The 11,437-nt window shown below is 43.0% G+C and overlaps 1 protein-coding gene and 1 pseudogene across 1 annotated transcript in view; both read left to right on the top strand.

Moving 5' to 3' along the window:
• The window catches only part of ARMCX1 (armadillo repeat containing, X-linked 1), a 42,735-nt gene that overhangs the window by 19,096 nt on the left and 12,202 nt on the right, over positions 1–11,437 (top strand). The gene's annotated exons all lie outside the window — the stretch shown is intronic.
• Positions 6,444–10,214, top strand: LOC106726701 (annotated as a pseudogene).

The following is an 11,437-nucleotide window of genomic DNA, read 5'->3' as shown; positions in this document are numbered from 1 at the left end:
CCCCTTTGTGGGCTTTGTGCACAGTCTTGTTGTAGTTAAGCCTTGATTGTTGTAGGTATCACTGGGAGGAATTGACCTCCAGGCCAATTGGCTGTGAGAATCAGCTGTGTCTGCAGTGGGAGAACTTCTGTCCTGGAGACACCCCTTTGGGGCAAGACTTGCTTCAACGGGGCTTTGGTGCTCACTCTGGTGTCTCTTCATATAAAGACATAATCCTGTCAAATCAGGCACCCACCCTTATGAGTTAAATTAGCCTTAATTACTTCTTTTGAGGCCCCATCTCCAAAAGCAGCCATACTGGAGATAAGGGCTTCAACATATGCATTTTGGAGGGAAACACATTCCGTCCATACTATCCTCAAGTTTTCTGTACATTCTTTACACAGAATTGGAGTCCTGTGTATTCAGTTTCAGACTTGACTTTTAAAAATGTAATTTCCATAGTTATAGAATACCATAAAGCTTATAACAGCAACAACAAAAATCTAATAGAACTTTGCTTCCCCATCCCACATTTCTGCTCCTCAGAGACAGTCACTTTCAAACTTTTTAACTCTTTCTTATTGTACCACCTCCATATTTCTAAATAAGCTGTTTATACTTTAATATTTAATTTTTATACATCAGTTATGACTTCCTATAATGGCAGGATTCAATTATCTCCTGTACCATATACAACCACACTTCTCCCACATTCTCCCAATATGTTGTTGTTATTATCACTGTATTTATTAAATCAATATTTGAGTTTGTTACTTGATAGCTGGGTGATCTTGGACAAATATCATTTCTCTGCACCTCACTTCCCCCATATTTAGAATAGGGATAACAATAATGCTTATGTTATATGATTGCTGTGATGATTAAAAGATGAAACTCTCATAGTAGTACTTGGCACATATTATATATTATTGTTATTTCTTGTATACATTTTTGTTTTCCCTTTAATTCTGTCTGTTTCTGTTTCATGTATTTTGGAGCTTTATTATTAGGTGCATGCATATTTATAATTGTTATATCTTCTTGATGGATTAACCTGTTCATTATTATAAAACAATGAAGGCCAGAAGACAGTGGAACATCTTCAAAGTGTTTAAAGAAAAGAATTGCCAATCCATAACTTCTTTGTCTCTAATAACAATGCTTATCTTAAGGGCTTACTTTTTCTGGTATTAGTATTACCACTAGAGGCCTGGTGCACAAAATTCTTGCGGCAGGGAGGGGTCCTCAGCCTGGCCTGTATCCTCTCCAATTTAGGATTGGGCCTAAACCGGCAGTTGGGCATCTCTCTTACAATCTGGGACCGCTGGCTCCTAACCACTCACCTGCCTGCCGGCCTGATCCCCCCAAGTGCTCTCCCCTGCCAGGCTGATCCCCCTAACTGCTCTCCTCTGCCAGCCTGATCCCCCTAACTGCTCTCCCCTGTCAGCCTAATTGCCCCTAACCACCTCTGCCTCAGCCCTGCCACCATGGCTTTGTCCGGAAGGACATCTGGAAGGTCGTCCAGAAGTCGTCTGGTCTAATTAGCATATTGCCCTTTTATCAGTATACATTCCAGGTCCCTTTTGTCTACTGCTTGCATGGAATATTTTTTCCTATCCTTTTATTTTAAAGCTATATGTGTCTTTGAATCTGAATGTCTTTTGTAGACAGCATATGGTTGGATCATATTTTCTAAATCCATTCTGCCAATCTCTGCCTTTAAATTGGAGTGTTTAATTCATTTATATTTAATGCAACCACTAATAAGGTAGGATTTATATCTGCTATTTTGTTATTTGTTTTCCATGTCTTTTTTGTTCCTGTATTTCTCCATTATTGCCTTCTTTTATAGTAAATAAGTATTTCCTAATGTACCATTTTCATTCCCTTGCCATTTCTTTTACTAATCTAAAAATGTATTTTCCTAGTGGTTAACCTGGAGATTACAATTAACAACATAACTTACAAAAATAAAATTCCAATTAATACCAACTTAATTTCAAATCTTGTTCCTAATAATTCTATTTCCTCCCCACTCCTTTCCATTATTATCACACAAATCACATCTTTATACATAGTATGTACATCAACATAGATTTATTTATTTTCATTTTTATTGTTAAAGTATTACAGATGTCCCCCATTTCCCCCCTTTTGCCCCTCAACATAGATGTATTCATATTGCTTTATGAAATTTTTAAAATCTGATAGAAAAATAGTTATGACAAAATGCATTTATTTTGTTTTTTATGTTTACCTACCTAGCTGTTGTATGCATTTTAATTTTTTGTTAGAGCTAGAAATTTTAGATAATATATTATAGCAACCTTAGATAGTGATCCTCCTCTTAGTGGTCATTGTTATTTTCTTTTTTTTTTAAATATTTTATTGATTTTTTACAGAGAGGAAGGGAGAGGGATAGAGAGTCAGAAACATTGATGAGAGAGAAACATCGATCAGCTGCCTCCTGCACATCCCCCACTGGGGATGTGCCCACAACCGAGGTACATGCCCTTGACCGGAATCGAACCTGGGACCTTTCAGTCCGCAGGCCGACGCTCTATCCACTGAGCCAAACCGGTTAGGGCCATTGTTATTTTCTTGATCATTTGTTTGTTGACTGGATAGGACTAATTCTCTGAAGCCTATTTCCCCCCATACAGTACACCCCTGCTGTCCCAGCTCAGATCTTTTCCCCTTGTTTTTACCTTTTAGCCTGGTTACCTAGGTTTTGCCCCTGGGTTAGCATGAAGCACTTATTATCCAAAGGTTATGCTTAAGCCCCCTTAGCCAATTACATATTTACCTTTTACCATTGGATATGTATGTAGCTTGGAGGCTGCTCTCAAATTTCAGTGAATTTATATATTTTGCTCCTCCATCTATCAGCCAGGCACTAGTATCTTAGAGGTTCCTTCTCTGGTTGCTCCTGAAAGGGCATAGCCTTGGGTATTTACACATACTTACAGACTGCCATGAGTGACCGTGATTGCCCTAACTAGTTTGGCTCAGTGGATAGAGCGTCAGCCTGTGGACTCAAGGGTCCCAGGTTTGATTCAGGTCAAGGGCATGTACCTTGGTTGTGGGTACATCCCCAGTAGGGAGTGTGCAGGAGGCAGCTGATCGATGTTTCTCTCTCATCGATGTTTCTAACTCTCTCTCTCCCTTCCTCTCTGTAAAAAATCAATAAAATATATATATTTTAAAAAAGGGTGACCGTGATTTTATTTTTTAATATTAGCTTTATAGGATTCACCCCTGGGGCAGAGTAGTTTATGATTCAGTCAGTGCTTGGTCAGAGGTGGTGTTTATGTTCCTTGTGCCAGTGGGGCTTTTACCCTGTGCTCCTTGTGTTCTGTGTGGGCTGTGGAATCCCTTCAAGCCTGTTACATGCCTCTCTCTGATACTCGTAAGTGGACGTATCATAGCATATGTACACAGCTTTTTTTTTCTCTTGACCCCCACAATTGCAAATGATTCTAGGAGGGTTCTTATTGGTTATCTCCTTTTCTGGTTATCTCTAATAAACTTGTGATTTTTTCTGACATTTTTCTTGTATTAGTACCATCCTCCTTTTAATTATTCTCCATAAAAATCTCCATTGTTTTCAATAATGCCTGTAGGCATGGGATTTTCTTCTACAGTTTCCAAAATAAGTCAGTCCTGTCAGGCAGAGCTGTAGAGAACTGCCTCTTTCCTCATCAAAAGAACCCATGAACCACTGCACCAGAGCTGAAGGCAAGGACCTGCTTTTACCTGAGTAACACTCTGTGAGATGAGATGGTGCTTGAAAGGGGTGGCAGCTCCTGAACTTCTTGGCTTGCCTCTTCTGAGATAGAAAAAAATATTTGAGACAATAATTGTCAAAAATTTCCCAGATTTGTTGAAAGTCATAAATTTATGGATTCAAGAAGCTCAAGGAATTTCAAGTAGGCACATCTTATCAAACTGCTGAAACCAAAAGAAAAGAAAAAAAAACAATCTTGAAAGTAGCTTGAGTAAAACAACATGTTACCTATAAGGTGAATGATAAATTGAAAGACCTTGATTTTAAAAAAGTCAGAAACAATGAAGGCCAGAAGACAGTGGAAAAAATCTTTAAAGTGTTGAAAGGAAAGAATTGCAACCCATAACTCCATATCCAGCAAAACATCATCATTCGGGAATGAAGATGAAATAAAAATGTTCTCAGATGAAGAAAAATCAGGAGAATTTGTTGATAGCAGATATACTCTGTAAGAAACTATAAGGAAGTTCTTCAGGCTAAAAGGAAATGATACCAGAAGGAAATCTGGAATTCAGGAATGAAGACGCAATATAAATGGTAAATATCTGGGTATATATAAAAGACTTTCTGTACTGTTCTTTAAAAAAAAACACATAAGCATAACATTGTATTAGTTTCCTATTGTCACTGCAACAAATTATCACAAACTTAATGGCTTAAAATAAGACAAATTTATTATCTTACAATTTTGGATGTCAGAAGTCTAAAATGGGTTGATAGAGCTATGTTCCTTCTGGATGCTGTAGTGGAGAATGCATTAATTTACCTTTTCTAACTTCTAGAGGCTGCCTGCATTCCTTGGCCTATTACACCACATCACTCTGACCTCTGATTCTATTGTCACACCTTCTTTAACTCTTCTGCCTCTCGCTTTCCCTTATAAAGACCTGTGATTACATTGGGCCCATCCAGTCAATCCAGGATAATCTCCCTATCTCAATTTCCTTAACATAATCACATTTGCAAAGTCCCTTTTGTCATATAAGATAACATACCGATAATTACAGTTTCCAATATGTAGACATCTTTGAGGGGTCATTATTCTTATTACCACAAAAGTCACTAAGGAGTCAATAATTTTTATTTAATTTAAAGTTTTCTAGAGCATAGGAAAAGGTTGAAAATATACCCAATTAATTCTATAAGGCTTCATAAGGCTTATACCAAAACAAAAATCAACAGAACAAAATAAAGTAAACCAGAGGTATCTAACTTTTAAATATAGATGCAAAAGTCCAAAACAAACTATTAGTAAATTCATCTAACAATATATATATATATATATGGCTAATATGCTAAGTGTCCCTCCTATCATCCAACTGGTCACTATGACCAACTGGTCACTATGACACACACTGACAAGTAGGGGGCAGATGCTCAATGCAGGAACTGCCATGATGCGCACTGGTCATTTAAAAACAAATGGCACCACGGACCTGGCACCAACAAACCAACACTCGGCTTCCCCCAAGTGGGACATAGGCCCCACCACCACCCCGGAGCGACACCCCCACCAAATCTCAGCCAATGCTGCTGAGACCCCATGGTGCAAAATGTGGCCCACAGCCCAGCCCAGGTGGCTGTGGGCGCCGGGTAATGATGGCACATAGCAACACCCGGCTTCCTCTCCCTAGCAACGACTAGCCTCCTTGCAGTTTCTTCAGCCCAGGAACACAGGTGGAAACATTTTACACTTTAACCAAATGTCTGTGAAGCATTTTCCCATGCCTTATCTCATTTGATCCTCACAGAAGTCCTGGAGTAGGTAGATAGGAGACTCGGTGGAATCCTATTTTCTTTTCATTAGCCAGAAAACAGATTTAGAAAGCTTAGAAACTTGACCCGACTGAAAAGAAGTAAGAAATGGTGGACCTTGAAAATGACTTCAGGTTTTCTCACTGAGCAGAATATAGTCAAACACTGCTACAGTTAAATATTTTACCCTTGGTTCTCCCTGCGTGATCTACAATAATAATCTGCTTCATGTTGATATTTACTGCTGGGTTGCTGGCAATTACCTGAAAGAGAAGTTGGGATGCTTCACTGGGCTGGAAAAAGTTTAGCTATATCAGAAAGCAGGTCTAATTAAGCAATTTCATTCTATATCTATAAAAGGCTAAGTTGACTCGTGCATGCGCAATACATATAAATCTCTTGCTGGCGCCAATCACACGTGTGTGTTTTGATCTGTCATTGTCTCATTATCGGTAGTGAATTTGGTTAACACTTCAGTTATAAAGGGTAAATAGTGATATTAAAATATTTCTTCTAATTAATTTCCTTTCAATGTGCATGAATTCGTGCACTGGGCCACTACTGTAGTAAAATAATAGAATAGTGATAATTGTCTCTATTTTTTCTTTGCTATCTTTGTTAGATTAGCATCAGTGTTATGGAGGCTATGCATGGGCTCAACATTATGGACTTCCACTCACCAAGGCTAATATTGTATTAACACTGCTGAATGCCAACTTGACAACAAAATAAGATGATGAGCCATTCAATACAAGGCATTATTCCATGGGATACCAGTCATTTCCCCATGGTGGTAGGATTATTATACAAGACACCTTTCATCATGATGAGAACAGATTTTTTCTCATAAAAATAAAGGTATATTTCAGACACACATTTATCTTTTTTACTCACAAAAATTTTGCCAGTGACACCATCCATGGACTTACAGAATGCTTTGATTATCATCAGGGTATCCTATACAACATTGTCTCTGACAAAGGAACTCATTTGTGGTAAGTAAGTAAAATTATGGAGATGTAGCCAAAGATTCAGTCGTTTTCATCAGTTACTCCAACATGTAGAAGCAGCTTACCTGATAGAAAAGTAAATAGCTTACTGAAGATTTAGTTATTGGGATCATCTGTTCCAGGTTGAGAATGCTATACTGTGAGAATACAATAGCTACTTTAAAACCAGTGATCAATATATGGTGCTATGTCCCTCATGATGAGGATACATAGGTTTGGAAATAAAGAGGTGGAAGAGGGAGTATCCCCTTTCATTATTATACCAAGCAACCCAATAAAGATTTTTTTTTATCTCCACAACTTTGGGCTGAGCAGTTTTGGAGGTTCTACTCTTCCAAGGAATGAATACTTCCACCAGGGAGTAAAACCATGGTTCCACTAAATTGAAAGCTAAATCTGCACATTAGCCATTTTGTTTTCCTGATGCTATTGAACTGATAGGCAGAGAAAGAGGTTACTGTATTAGCTGGAGTGATTGAATCCCATTACCAAGGGAAACAGGGTTGCTGTTATATAATGAGAATAAGGAGAATTATGCTTAGAGCCCAGAGATAATCACTGGGGAACATTTTAGTACTCACTTGTCTAATAATCCTGGTCAATGGGAAAGAACAGAAATTTAATAAATTCAGCATGGAAGGTTAGGATTACTACATTGGGGAAAGAACTTTGACTAGCTAAGGAGAATATGAAATGGGTGGTGAAAGAATGAAGTAATGATTATTGACTTTGGCTTCCTGATCAACTACAGAGGGAACTGTAGCAACTAGGTGTATTTGTTGATAATTTATTATGTTTTTCTTCCTTTCTCTGATATATGAAAAATACTGGATATGATTGTTATAAATTAGGTTTTGTTGAAGAATATGAATTAGTATCACTCCATGACAGTACAGTGGCTGATGGGACTTTTTGTCCCTGCCTCCCTGTTGGAGAGTTTCTTCATTGGAATAAATAGCAATAATGGTTGCTGAGTGACAAAAGGAGTAGATTGTATTGATTATTCTTTACGTTGTTCCACTTATTGATCAATTTCCTGCTCTCTCTGTCCTGTTTTATGACGTGGGATGCTGACCCTTATGGATTATGTCTCCTAGACTCCATTCCTGGTTGAAGTCTTTTTGGGTTAGGCAGTGGAATGCACTGACAGAACTTTGGAGGGCAGAAGAGAGAAAACAAGGTATTTCTTCCCTGCCCCCGTCATAATTCAGGCAGTGGCTGCCAATAAATATGAATATGAATAAATATATTGGCAGTGGTGGGCCAAGAATTTAGCTCCTACCAGAAGGTCCTTCCTCCATGGTTCTAGCTCCCACTAGGCTCCAGTAACACTATTTCTTCCTTTTGCCCTTTTAGGCCCAGAGTAACAGCTTCCTACTTCTTGGATGCTGCAGAATCCCCTATTTTGTCTCTTAACCTTGCATACACCTCTTTGAATAGTCCCTGCATTGAAGTCTCTTGAACTAACTGAGTTGGATTATTTTTCCAACTGTAACTCTGACTCTTAAAGATGTGCTGATGTAAGGCCCAGAACTATTGCAGTTACTTTGGTTCTATCAGAGTGGCCAACTTGAGGATGAAGCTGATGTAAAGAAGGGTATAGTAGAGAGAATTATAGAAAAAATGAAGCCATAATCTTAATCAAATTGTACTTGAAGCAAGATATCTTCTGGATACAACTTATTGGAGTAAGAATAGGTCAATATTTCTTTAATATGATTAAAATATAAAATTTTGCCGAAACCGGTTTGGCTAAGTGGATAGAGCGTCGGCCTGCGGACTGAAGGGTCCCAGGTTCGATTCTGGTCAAGGGCATGTACCTTGGTTGCGGGCACATCCCCAGTAGGAGATGTGCAGGAGGCAGCTGATCGATGTTTCTCTCTCATCGATGTTTCTAACTCTCTGTCTCTCTCCCTTCCTCTCTGTAAAAAATCAATAAAATATATTTTAAAAAATATATAAAATTTTAACAAGAAACCCTCATACTTAAGGCACAAACACTAGAAACATTCCAATAAAAATTAGGAAAAAGACAAGAATGCCAGTTTTTCCATAATTATTTAACATCCTACCTAATAAAAGGGCAATATGCAAATTAACCATCACTCCATCACAAAGATGGCAGCGCTCATAGCCACAAGATGGTGGCGCCCAGTCCTCTCAGCCCTGCCGTAGTCCTCCAGTCCCACAGGGTGGCCGCCGAGCAGACAGCGCGAGCAGCCTGGCAGAATGCTTGCTTCATCGCCACAGCAAGTACAATAAAAGTTAGCTCCAAAACAGCCTGTTTCTTGGTGAGTCCGGGCAGGAGGGGGTCCTGAGAGCTTTTCTGCTGGCTGCTCAGGAAACAGCACTTACACCAAGGGAGCCATTGGGGAGGAGGCTGTAACTGCCGCTGCGGAGCCAGAGCGGAGGAGGCTGGGGAGTTGGAGTGGAGGAGGCAGGGGAGCCAGAGCAGAAGAGGCAGGGGAGCCAGAGTGGAAGAAGCAGGGAAGCCAGAGCAGAGGAGGCAGGGGAGCCAGAGTGGAGGAAGCAGGGGAGCCAGAGTGGAGGATCAGGGGAGCCGGAGTGGAGTAGGTGGGCCGCCATGGGAGCCAGAGCAGAGGAGGCAGGGGAGCTGGAGTGCAGGAAGCGGGCCGTCACGGGAGCTGGAGCAGAGGAGGCAGGGCTGCCTCTGCTCCCGCAGGGGTGGTGGGTGAGCCGCAGTTCAGGAGCCTCTGGGAGTGGCAGCGCCAGGCCATCCAGTGCTGCATCCAGTCCCTGAGGCATGCCCACCAGTGCCACAATGCCAAGTGCGCACAGCTGTCCTGCCAGAAGATGAGATGGGTTGTGCAGCACACCAAGGGCTGCCAGCGCAAGACCAATGGAAGTTGTGGAGTGTGTAAGCAGTTCATCGCCCTTTGCTGCTACCATGCCAAACACTGCCAAAAAACACATGCCCCATTCCCTACTACCTCAACATCAAGCAGAAGCTCCTCCAGCAGAAGATACAGCACAGCCGGCAGCACGCGTAGCTCATGTGCCAGCGGATGCCACCATCAACACCCACACCGTGCCTCAGCCGAGTCTGCCTTCCCCTTCTTCAGCACCTCCCAGGTCCCCCACACTGCATCCCAGCACACCCTGGACACCACAGCCCCTGACTTTGCCCCAGACCTCGTCTGTGAGCATGTCACTAGCCGACTTCTCCAGCGTGGCCAGAACTCAGCCCCCCACCACAGTTTGCACTGGGAAGCCCACCAACCAGGTGCCAGCCCCACCACCCACCACTCAGGCCCACCTGCAGCAGTGGAGGCACCTGGCAGATTGCACTTGAGCTGCAGCAGCAGCAGCACCTGTACTGGGTGAGCACCAACAACGGTATGACCCTGAGGCACAGTGACCCTGAGGGCCAGATGGCCCCCATGGGCCTTAATGTGACCCAACCAGGTCAGTGGGCCTGCTATTCTGCCCCTGAGCCCTGGCAGTGGCAGCCAACACCCATCCCCCAGCAACAGTCAATGTGAGGCATACCCAGACCCATGATGTCTATGCAGACCCAAGGTGCAGCCACCTCAGAACATCTCTTCAGGTGCCCTGCAGGACCTGCTGCGGACCCTGAAGTCTCCCAGCTCCCCCAGCAGCAGCACATGCTTAACATCCTCAAGTCAAACCCTCAGCTGATGGCAACTCCCATCAAATAGCACATGACCAAGTAAGTGCCAGCCAGCCCTGCCTTCAGCTCTAGCCCAGCCTGCTGAACCTGAACGCCATGCAAGCCAGTGGGCCACACCTGCTGTCCCTCCGAAGCAGCAAGCAATGGGAGGCCTGAACCCCCAGGGCCAGGCTTTGAACATCATGAACCCGGGGCACAAACCCAGCATGACGAGTATGAACCACAGCACAGAGAGATGCCACGGAGCAACAGCAGCAGCAACAACAACATTGTGAGAGGCATGTCTGACTGTCGGTTGTGATGGGGCGTCGCCTTCTCCTGATCACAGGGTTGCCTCCCACCCCTGAGGGCTCCCTACTGTGAGAGGGGGCAGGCCTGGCTGAGGGACTCCTCTCCAGTACATGAATTTTCATGCACCAGGCCTCTAGTCCTATATAATAAAAGCCTAATATGCAAATTGTCCCCTCCACCAGGAGTTTGACCAGGAGTTCTACTGCTTGCTATGATGTGTGTTGACCACTAGGGAGTGGCGCAGAACATGGCAGGCATCAGCAATGTGGTACTGGTAGCGGGAGGCAGTGGAGGCACTGCTGGCCCCGATGGGCCTCGATGAGAGCGGGACCGTGGCAGGATGGCAGAGCAGGTGAGGGGGTGGCACCAGGCCAAGGCGAGTGTGAGTGGGGCCTGATCACCCTGCCAATCGCCCCGCAGACAGCAACCAGTAGCAGCGGTGGAGGCGGGGGGAGTGGGCCACCACCTGACTCCTGGGTGCTGAGGGAGCTGTGTGGGGCCCCAATGACTCAGGTGGAAGGGGACACACGAGGGCCTGGGAGCCCAGGTGCTGCCCAGGGCCCAGAGGTCATCTGGAACCTGCCCTTCCATGCCAGACACTCACGCTTTGATCGTCAGCCAGGCCTAGGGACCACCAGCCAGGCCTAGGGACCGCACCCATGCACAATTTTGTGCACCTGGACTCTAGTTGTTCTATAAGTACTAGTTAATGCAATTATGTAATTGAAAGAGATGTGATAGTAATATTAGACAGGAGGAGGCAAAATTATTTAAAAGAACCAACTAAAATCTATTTGAAAGCTTAGGGATTTCATAATGAAGCTGGTTATACAATCAATATGCAAAAAACAATCACTTTAATATATATGTATATACACACTGAGTGGCCAGATTATTATGACCACCTGATGTTTGTAGGCAAATTAGCTATAATTTCCCGCTGAAGTTGCTAGAGGGCCA

The sequence above is a fragment of the Myotis brandtii genome, unplaced genomic scaffold, assembly GCF_000412655.1.
Source record: "Myotis brandtii unplaced genomic scaffold, ASM41265v1 scaffold305, whole genome shotgun sequence".
NCBI lineage: Eukaryota > Metazoa > Chordata > Mammalia > Chiroptera > Vespertilionidae > Myotis > Myotis brandtii.
The sequence above is the reverse complement of the archived record's forward strand: the minus strand, read 5'-3'. Positions and strand labels throughout refer to the sequence as shown.